At 33.7% G+C, this 8,171-nt stretch overlaps 1 long non-coding RNA gene across 1 annotated transcript; it reads left to right on the top strand.

The window, feature by feature from the left end:
• Window positions 1-1,642: 1,642 nt before the first annotated feature.
• Window positions 1,643-3,997, top strand: LOC135721828 (uncharacterized). The gene is made up of 6 exons (XR_010521598.2): window positions 1,643-1,694; window positions 2,403-2,548; window positions 2,876-2,973; window positions 3,115-3,200; window positions 3,281-3,395; window positions 3,535-3,997. It is a non-coding gene; the product is annotated as an uncharacterized lncRNA (long non-coding RNA).
• The last annotated feature ends 4,174 nt before the right edge of the window (window positions 3,998-8,171 follow it).

The following is an 8,171-nucleotide window of genomic DNA, read 5'->3' as shown; positions in this document are numbered from 1 at the left end:
GTTTTACTGTAAGAAAGTTTACACTTAATTTACACTATCACCCCCCCCACACACAATTTTGTATATGATTTAATATTCAAATATTTCATATTTTTCAAGTAGGCCTATGACAAACATGGGCAAGTCTTATATCAAATGAAAGCTCTCATTCTCAGGAATAAGGCTACAGCATTATTTTTGTTCTATTGCCATCACATATCCAACAATCGTCGAATGAATAATGAGGTAAAAAATTGTCTTTTGTAAACATATGGGAAACTTGAGTGTGGACTGCCTCAGATAGCACAGATAGCCACAAATGATACACCATCTTTTATCTTAGGTCTTACTCTAAACAATGAGTTCATTCACAGCATTTTCTTTGGTTGTGTGCATAATTAATCCCTTGCTATTTATTATATGTGCGAAACAAAAAATGTATATTTATATGAAAAATGTATTTTCACACCCTTCAGTAAAATAAGAATATCTTTTGAATGAGACATGCTAAAGAGTTCATTCTTTTTTTTGGGTGTTTACTGTCTGCTGCTGCTAACAACCAGAATTGTCTGCAGTCTGCTAGAGCATCCAGAACCAGAGTTATACACTATCAAAGACAGTATTTACAACATAAAAAAGAAAATTTGGTGATTTATCATATGAAAAACAACATCAATAACACTATTTGTCACAAACAGCAGCTTTTTATGTAACTTCAAAGGGTTTTCTTTAACATGATATAAAGAAATTACATTTATTCCAGTGTATGTGGTTATGGTAGCACTTCAAATGTTTTTAGGCAGAAATTGAAACAAAAAGGGTATTATTCCTCCCTTCAGTTGGAGTAAAATAACTTTTGCATAGATTATGATAGAGAAAAAATTCCTTTTTTCTCTGTAAGCTGGCAATGGCTGGAATCAAACAAAACTGTCTGCAGGTTTCGTTACCACTCCGGGCCAGAGTTATACACTTTTAAATACAGACTTTAGAAAAAAAACATCAAAAAGCGCCTATATATTTTTGTGTTTATTAGAGGACTGACATCACATATAACCATGTTGAGCACTTTTAACAGTGTTTTATGTAATTTCAAAGGGTTTCCTGTAAAATGATACCAACATTTTGTATGTGCACCTCTGCTTGTGGGTATAAGAAGCTTTTGAAATTGGGTAGGCCACATCCAGGCGGAAATCCCCAAAATAGCCTCAGAGTGTAATTAACCGTTGCATAATCTGTTCCATTTTTAAAAGTTGCTTATACTGCACCTCAACATTGTACTGGCAGGCATTTTGGACAATCAGTCTGGGCCTGACTTTAAGAAAATCGCTTTGTTACTGTAAATAAATCCGTAGAAATTACAATGTTATTGGAGCTGGGTTGCTGGTAATTTACCGTAGATTTACATTTATGTAATTTACTGGCAAGAATTTGTTCAAAGTTCAATCAATTTTAAATATTTACACAGCAAAATCACCAGTGTTAAATTTTCAGGGATGGTGTTAAATACACAGTGTTGATGCTGTTTTAACACTATCTGGTAATAAAATAACACTGCCATTGCTAGGCCAGTGTTATATTCACGGCAGTGTCAGTGTAAAACAAGGGTGTTATCAGATTTCACTCTGAGCGGTGTAAATCAAGCCACGCCTCCACTAAACATATCCTGTCAGGGATTTTACCGCCATTTTCTTTCACAGGAGGACTGAAGAGAGCAGGTAAATCAGTCTCATAATATTCACATGGTTTAGCTAAATTAAACTGTTATTTCTCTGTCTGACTCTACGCAGCCATATGCCAAAAAACCTAAATAAGATATTTTTCCCATTTTATTTCCCCTTTGTTCGTTATTTGGTTCAGTTTAATCAGAGCTACCTTGTGTTACGTTGTTCCCTTGTTAGTTTAGTATAAAGTTAAACTGCTAGCTAAAAGTTTAAAACCAAGAAGGATAATATTAACAGGAGATATGAACGAAAGAATTGAACCATGATAAAACGCGGCATGCACTACAAATTGAAGGTATGAAATTAAGTTAAATGAAAGCTCGTTTATTCACCATATGATGCTCGTTATGAGGTAATCATATAGGCTAGATACCGTGAGTTAACGAGGTCGTTTACATGCACGTGAGTGCATGGATATCGGTTAATTATTCAAATTACTGAAAAACACGGAGAAAACCGCAACCGCATCGTCATATGTTTTTCTAAGATGTATGCAAACAGGGGAAATATCGCCAAACCAACAATTAATTTGACCAAAACCTCACAATATATCATCATTTGTATGCACAGATTGGATGCATTGTGTGTTGTATGCTTTTCGTGGCGCTAGATGTCAGACAGATGCAAATGGCAAATACATACGAAAGTGTAAAACGTGTAAGGCTAACGTGAACGTTTTTTTTTTTTTTTCTGTCATTATAGATGCTAGTTTGGTGAAAGTTCACACTGAGTGCTTCAAATCATTCAGAAGAGATGCTGTTTTTAGGGCAGTTTATTAAAGAAGACCTGACATGGATGACTTCCAATGAGAAACGACTGCTAATACTTATATAAATTCATTACAGAAGGTAAGTTTATATATTTATACATATAAATCATTTTATTTGACATAACTGAACAGTTAACCAATCTTTTTAGTATATGTAGTTTTGTACATATTATTATTATTATTATTATTAATCTGGAAAGAAACTCACATGACCTGCTGCCAACTTTAATAAAAATATATTATCTTCTCATACATCGTTTTGCTATTGATGTCATATTAAATAGCAATCAAATTGATTACTATTTTGAAAATGTATAAATGAAGATTCATATTGTCTTGAGTGCTGTTTTTAATATAAAAAGAATGTTGAGTTTTCAGAATCTTTATTGTCATTTTTTTGTGATAGGACCCTACCAGACTATATTTGAATACGGCATACCCATGAATTCTGGAACTGTTATTCCTTAACCCAGTTTGGAGGATAAGAGCTACCCAACTAGTTATGTGAGTACACACAGTACATTAGTACTGTACACTGTCTCTAACATGATTTATTATACTGAGATGATTTTTAATTCAAATAACTGTTAAAACTGGACCCTTTTTGGTATTTTCTTGACTCTTTTTGTCTTTGAAAATCTGCAGAAATATGCTGAGGTGATGTATTGCAAAATAGCCAACATACAACAATATGGATGACCCTCTGTCTGGTCAACAGGAGTTTAAATATGGTAAGTGTACATGGGTTTGCTACTTTTAAGGTTTTAAAGTTTAACTGTATACTCATGGTGTTTAAATTCTGTTTTGCTAGGACGGGACAGTGATGTGGCAGCTCTTCCCTGGCTCATTCACCTCTTGCCTTCATTTGTGAAAGGAAGAAAGACTGGAGAGGGTCAATGTGCAACTGAAGCTACTGATTGTGCTGTGTAAGTTTTTTAGTATTTTATTCTAGTTATTTATTCAGCAGTTAGTTTGCTTGCATTGTTCACCCCATGTAAATGCATACAAGTTCATAAATACACATCAAATACATTGATCAAATACACTCTTTTAAAACACTCTTAGGTGATGAGCATCAATCCATGCTTTGAGGGGGATGAATCAGCACAGCCCTGCCTGCACTGAGTTGGGAACAGAAGTTGCATCCAGAATTTTTGCATCATTCTGGACCAAAAAGCCATTCCCTCCATGATGAAGACCACTGATGCAGCCTTCCACTACATCATGAGTAAAACAACTACAAAACTAAATACCAGGTTGGAACCTATTTAAGAAAAATGAAACGTCTTTTGAATTGAAATGTCTGTTTTGTTATGGAAAAATCTTTAGTATTGTGAAGGATAAGCATTTCTGCCTGCCAGTAAGGTAATTGCAGTGTATTTTAATGTTCAAGTTTTGAGTAGGGTGGCTAATTTTTTTTAAACTCTCATTTGATATATTAAAGACCTTATAATAAGTGGTTTTCATGTCACTGCGCTGTGGTATAATAACTTTCATTATTCCATACTGTATTCTGTTTCTAATTGTAGCTGAGGTATTTAAATAAGCAGTGTCAAATGCAAAGTGCTGTGTGTATCAATGTAAATATTAAATGTGATGTACTTTAATAAAAAGAGGTTTTGCAATATTTCTTGTCATTTGTCTTTTATAGAAACAACCCATTAGCAACAAAAGTGGCTATTAATCAGTATTTTAACACTTAACATTGTTGAATTCACATTACACTGGTGTTGACCTTAAATTAGGAGTGTTAATTTTTAACACTGTATTTCTGTGCCAACACCAGTGTAGTGTGGAAACAACAATGAATAGTGTTGAACAAAGTGTAAAATTTAACAATATTGAGTGTTAAATTAACAGATAATGAGTGTTGTTAAATTAACACTACACTTTTGACTAAATTAACACAGTGTAGCACAGATTTTTCTCTTATATATTTTAAACAATAACCACAGTTACAAAACAATAAAATGATAAACAATAACATTATTCTCATTTGTTTTGGATCTCATCTCTAAATATAACTTTATTTTTATATATTTAGTCTAAGCACTAAGTAAACATAACATATTAAATGCAGTTGTTATAAAAACTAAAATGATTTCATATCACATATATTTTTATTTTACTTTAACTTAACAAAAAAAGTCAACTTGTTTTTACCTTATCAAAAACCATATGTGGATTACTGTTTAAAGTAACACAAACTGAATAAATTAAAGCCTTGATGCTAAAATTGCCAATAGCCTTTAACTGTAAGTGCAATACACAAATGTAGCCTAAGGTAATAATAATATTTGCTTGTATTCATAAATTGAATCTACTGATATTAAAAAAGCTAGCATGTACTGAATCCAGAACATTATTTCAAGTTAATAAAACTTATTAAATTTTTAGCAAAAACAAAGGTTTGTTTAACCATGAACACAATGCTACAGCATTAAATAATGACATGTAGAAGAACAGAATGTTTTTATCTATCAAATTTCCCTGTTAAATAAAATGGTTAAAATATGTACCCCTGTTACTAGGGCAGTACCCTTAACCTCTAAAACTCTGTGGACAGAGTAAAAAAATACTCTTTTATTTTCTAATTTCTAATTATACTGCAGAGCAAGAGGTCCTACCATTAGTTACAGCATACATATGTATATATTTGGTACCAGTATCTTTGAGATGTTTGAGGTCCTAATATGAACTCTTTAGGTCCAAAGCTGTACTTTATTTAAAGCGTACCGCCCCAGTGACAGCTGGGGTACAGATTTTGTTCCGACAGTGTAGTTATTATCAAGTAACAGTGAATATTACAAAAACACAGCTAAATAACCTCAATGTTTATTAAACAGTTACTTTTTCATAATCTGGTATCTCATGCTTTTTGTGAATGCCAATCAGTGTATATTGAATCATTAATAATGAATGTTTGATCACAGGTGTGTACTGATAGACATGTTACTGTGAAGATTTAAACTTAATCACTAATTAAATTACTGACATTTCATAAAGTTCAGCTTTCCTACTCGATTCAGAAAAAGAAGAGGCTGCACCAAACCAGCAAAATTTAAGCAAAGATAACCAATAGCCATGACCATTTCAGACTCTAGACTCCATAGGTAACTAAGTAGTAATAAAGTAATTTCTGGAGCATTTATGACTACCGTGGCCACAGTAGTTATGAGAATGAGATAAAACGCTCTTCTCTTCATGTGGTTTTCCTCCTCTCTCTCTCTCCCTCTCTCTCCTGGTCCTGACTGCTTCAGAGCTCTGAGAACAGCCACACAACAAAACAACTGAATAGAGAGAAAAAGGAGGAACTGTGTAAATAAAGAAATAAAATAAAACAGATAGAGCGCAAAGAACTGTGCCATAAAAATGAATATACAAGAGACAAAACATGTGACCCAGGCGACAGCACAACACATCAGTCTGTATCTGAGAGGTTTGTACTTCAGAAAGGTTACAGGATGAACCACAGCCAGGTAACGCTCAACGCAGATCAGACAGTGAAACAGAGGAAAACCGGTGATTGGAAATCCATCTAAAAATTTCGCAGCTCCCCAGACACTTGGGAATTCAACAGAAAAAAAATACAAAATAGATTCAATGCAATAGACAAGCTCACAGATAGAGAAGTTGAGAATGAAGATTTCTGCTGCAAGTCCATTTCCAGTTCCTTTTACAATGAGCCAAATCACATAGGAGTTGATAGGAAAATTCAACAGAACAGTCAATATATTTACCACTATATTGTACCAATCATACAATACTATAGTGTTGTTACAGGTCGAATAATTGAAGGAATTGAATTCATCAGTAGAGGAGATCTCACAGGTAACATTCATCTCTTCAATGTGTTCAGTCGATAAAAAAAATGATACAGCGGTCTATAAATGAGAATTGAAGGATGTTTTAGTACACAAGAACATTAAAGAGAAAACTTTATATCAAATGACATGGGATGTATATAATATCACTTTTACACACACAAAAACACAATATAATTTTGCACCACTGGTACACTACTTTCAAACAAGATTAAATCAGCTTGTTTTGTACTAAAAAAAACACATGTTAAATTAATAGATAAAATCCTTTAGTTATTTACCTATAGCTGAGCTGTTTGCGTTTCATATGATGTCTTCTTCTACGTTTAGATAATGCAACTTGCACAACATACAGTAGCAGGAAGCTTGAGCATTATGCAAATGTGTGATACTGTATATATGACATCATCTATAGATGCATATTCTTTGAGACGGTTTACTGGACTAAATGGAACTAAATATGAATAAAGTCAATGAGTACTTTATCTCTACTTTGATGTCATCATTTTAAATAGGCCAAAATATGAATTTTAACCCTCAAACGCTCCTCGTTTTCTGTTTACACTTCTGGCCCTTGGGGTCTATATGACCCCAAAATTGAAAGCGTAATTGTAAGAAAAATATACATTTTCAATAATACAAATAATATATCATTTTTTTTGTTTACTTCTCATCTATACAATAAAGCTGTGTTTTGAGAGATTTGAAGTACTTTTGTACCTGTTTACCACTAAAATCCTCAACTACACAATTGGCTTTCCTGAAAAATATCAAATTTTTACGAAAATTCACATAAATTATTATCTAAATTTGATTTCAATTGTTTTTAGACATTAATATAGGTGTGAGGTGTTGAATTCAGGCATCGGTTTTTAGAAAAAAACATAAGAGAATTACAGTGTAGGAATTAAATCATTTAGACCGGCAGATTCCCATAGACACCCATTCATTTTCCTGGATATGGACAACTGCTCAAATCATTACTTTTGAGATACATTTTGTTAATTTATGTTTATATAAACATTAGAAAGGATATTAAAAATAAATATCATGTCAAATAGTAATTTTTATAGCTTTTGATGCATTTTGAAATGTCTGTTTTTACAAAATGCCATATAAATTTGACTGAGTGTAAGTGTGTGTGTCTGTGTGTGTGTCTGTGTGTGTGTGTGTGTGTGTGTGAGAGAGAGAGAGAGAGAGAGAGCCAGCATGTGTGCTTGAGAGAATGTGTGTTAGAAGCAGAGGGAGAGAGCATGTGAGTGTGTCTGTGTTTGTGTGTGTGTGTGTTTGTTTGTGTGTGTGTGAGAGAGAGTGTACATGTGCGTGCATCATTTTTCTACATTTGTGAAAATGCTCTCTGTGGTAGTCATGCGTGTGTGCCTTTGTCTGCGTGTGTTTGTATGTGTTTGTGTGTGAGAGAGAGTGAGAGAGTGTGCATGAGAAGGAGAGAGAAAGAGCACGTTTGTGTGTATGTGTGTGTGTGCGCGTGTGTGTGTGTGTGTGTGTGTGTGTGTGTGTGTGTGTGTGTGTGTGTGTGTGTGTGCGCGTGCGTGCGTGAGCGTGTTTGTGAGTGTACATGTGTGTGCATTATGTCACACCCCTTTATGTGTTATTTTCTGTATTTGTGACTGATTTTATTTGCCAAATTCCATACAAATGCTCTCTGTGGCAGTCATACCTGTGTGTGTTTGTGTGTGTGTGTATTTGTGTGTGTTTGTGTGAGCATGTGTTTTTTGCATTGCATTTGTGCACAAGTACCAGGCCTTCATTTCTGTGTCAAAATTTTCAGATTTATGTTGGATTTATTGATATTTATTTTTTGACAAATGGAAAAAAAGTAACATTTTTTGCATTTCCCATTCACTTTCAATTGGGGTC

This window comes from Paramisgurnus dabryanus, chromosome 18, assembly GCF_030506205.2.
Source record: "Paramisgurnus dabryanus chromosome 18, PD_genome_1.1, whole genome shotgun sequence".
NCBI classification, from domain to species: domain Eukaryota; kingdom Metazoa; phylum Chordata; class Actinopteri; order Cypriniformes; family Cobitidae; genus Paramisgurnus; species Paramisgurnus dabryanus.
This window is presented reverse-complemented; position numbering and strand designations above follow the sequence as displayed.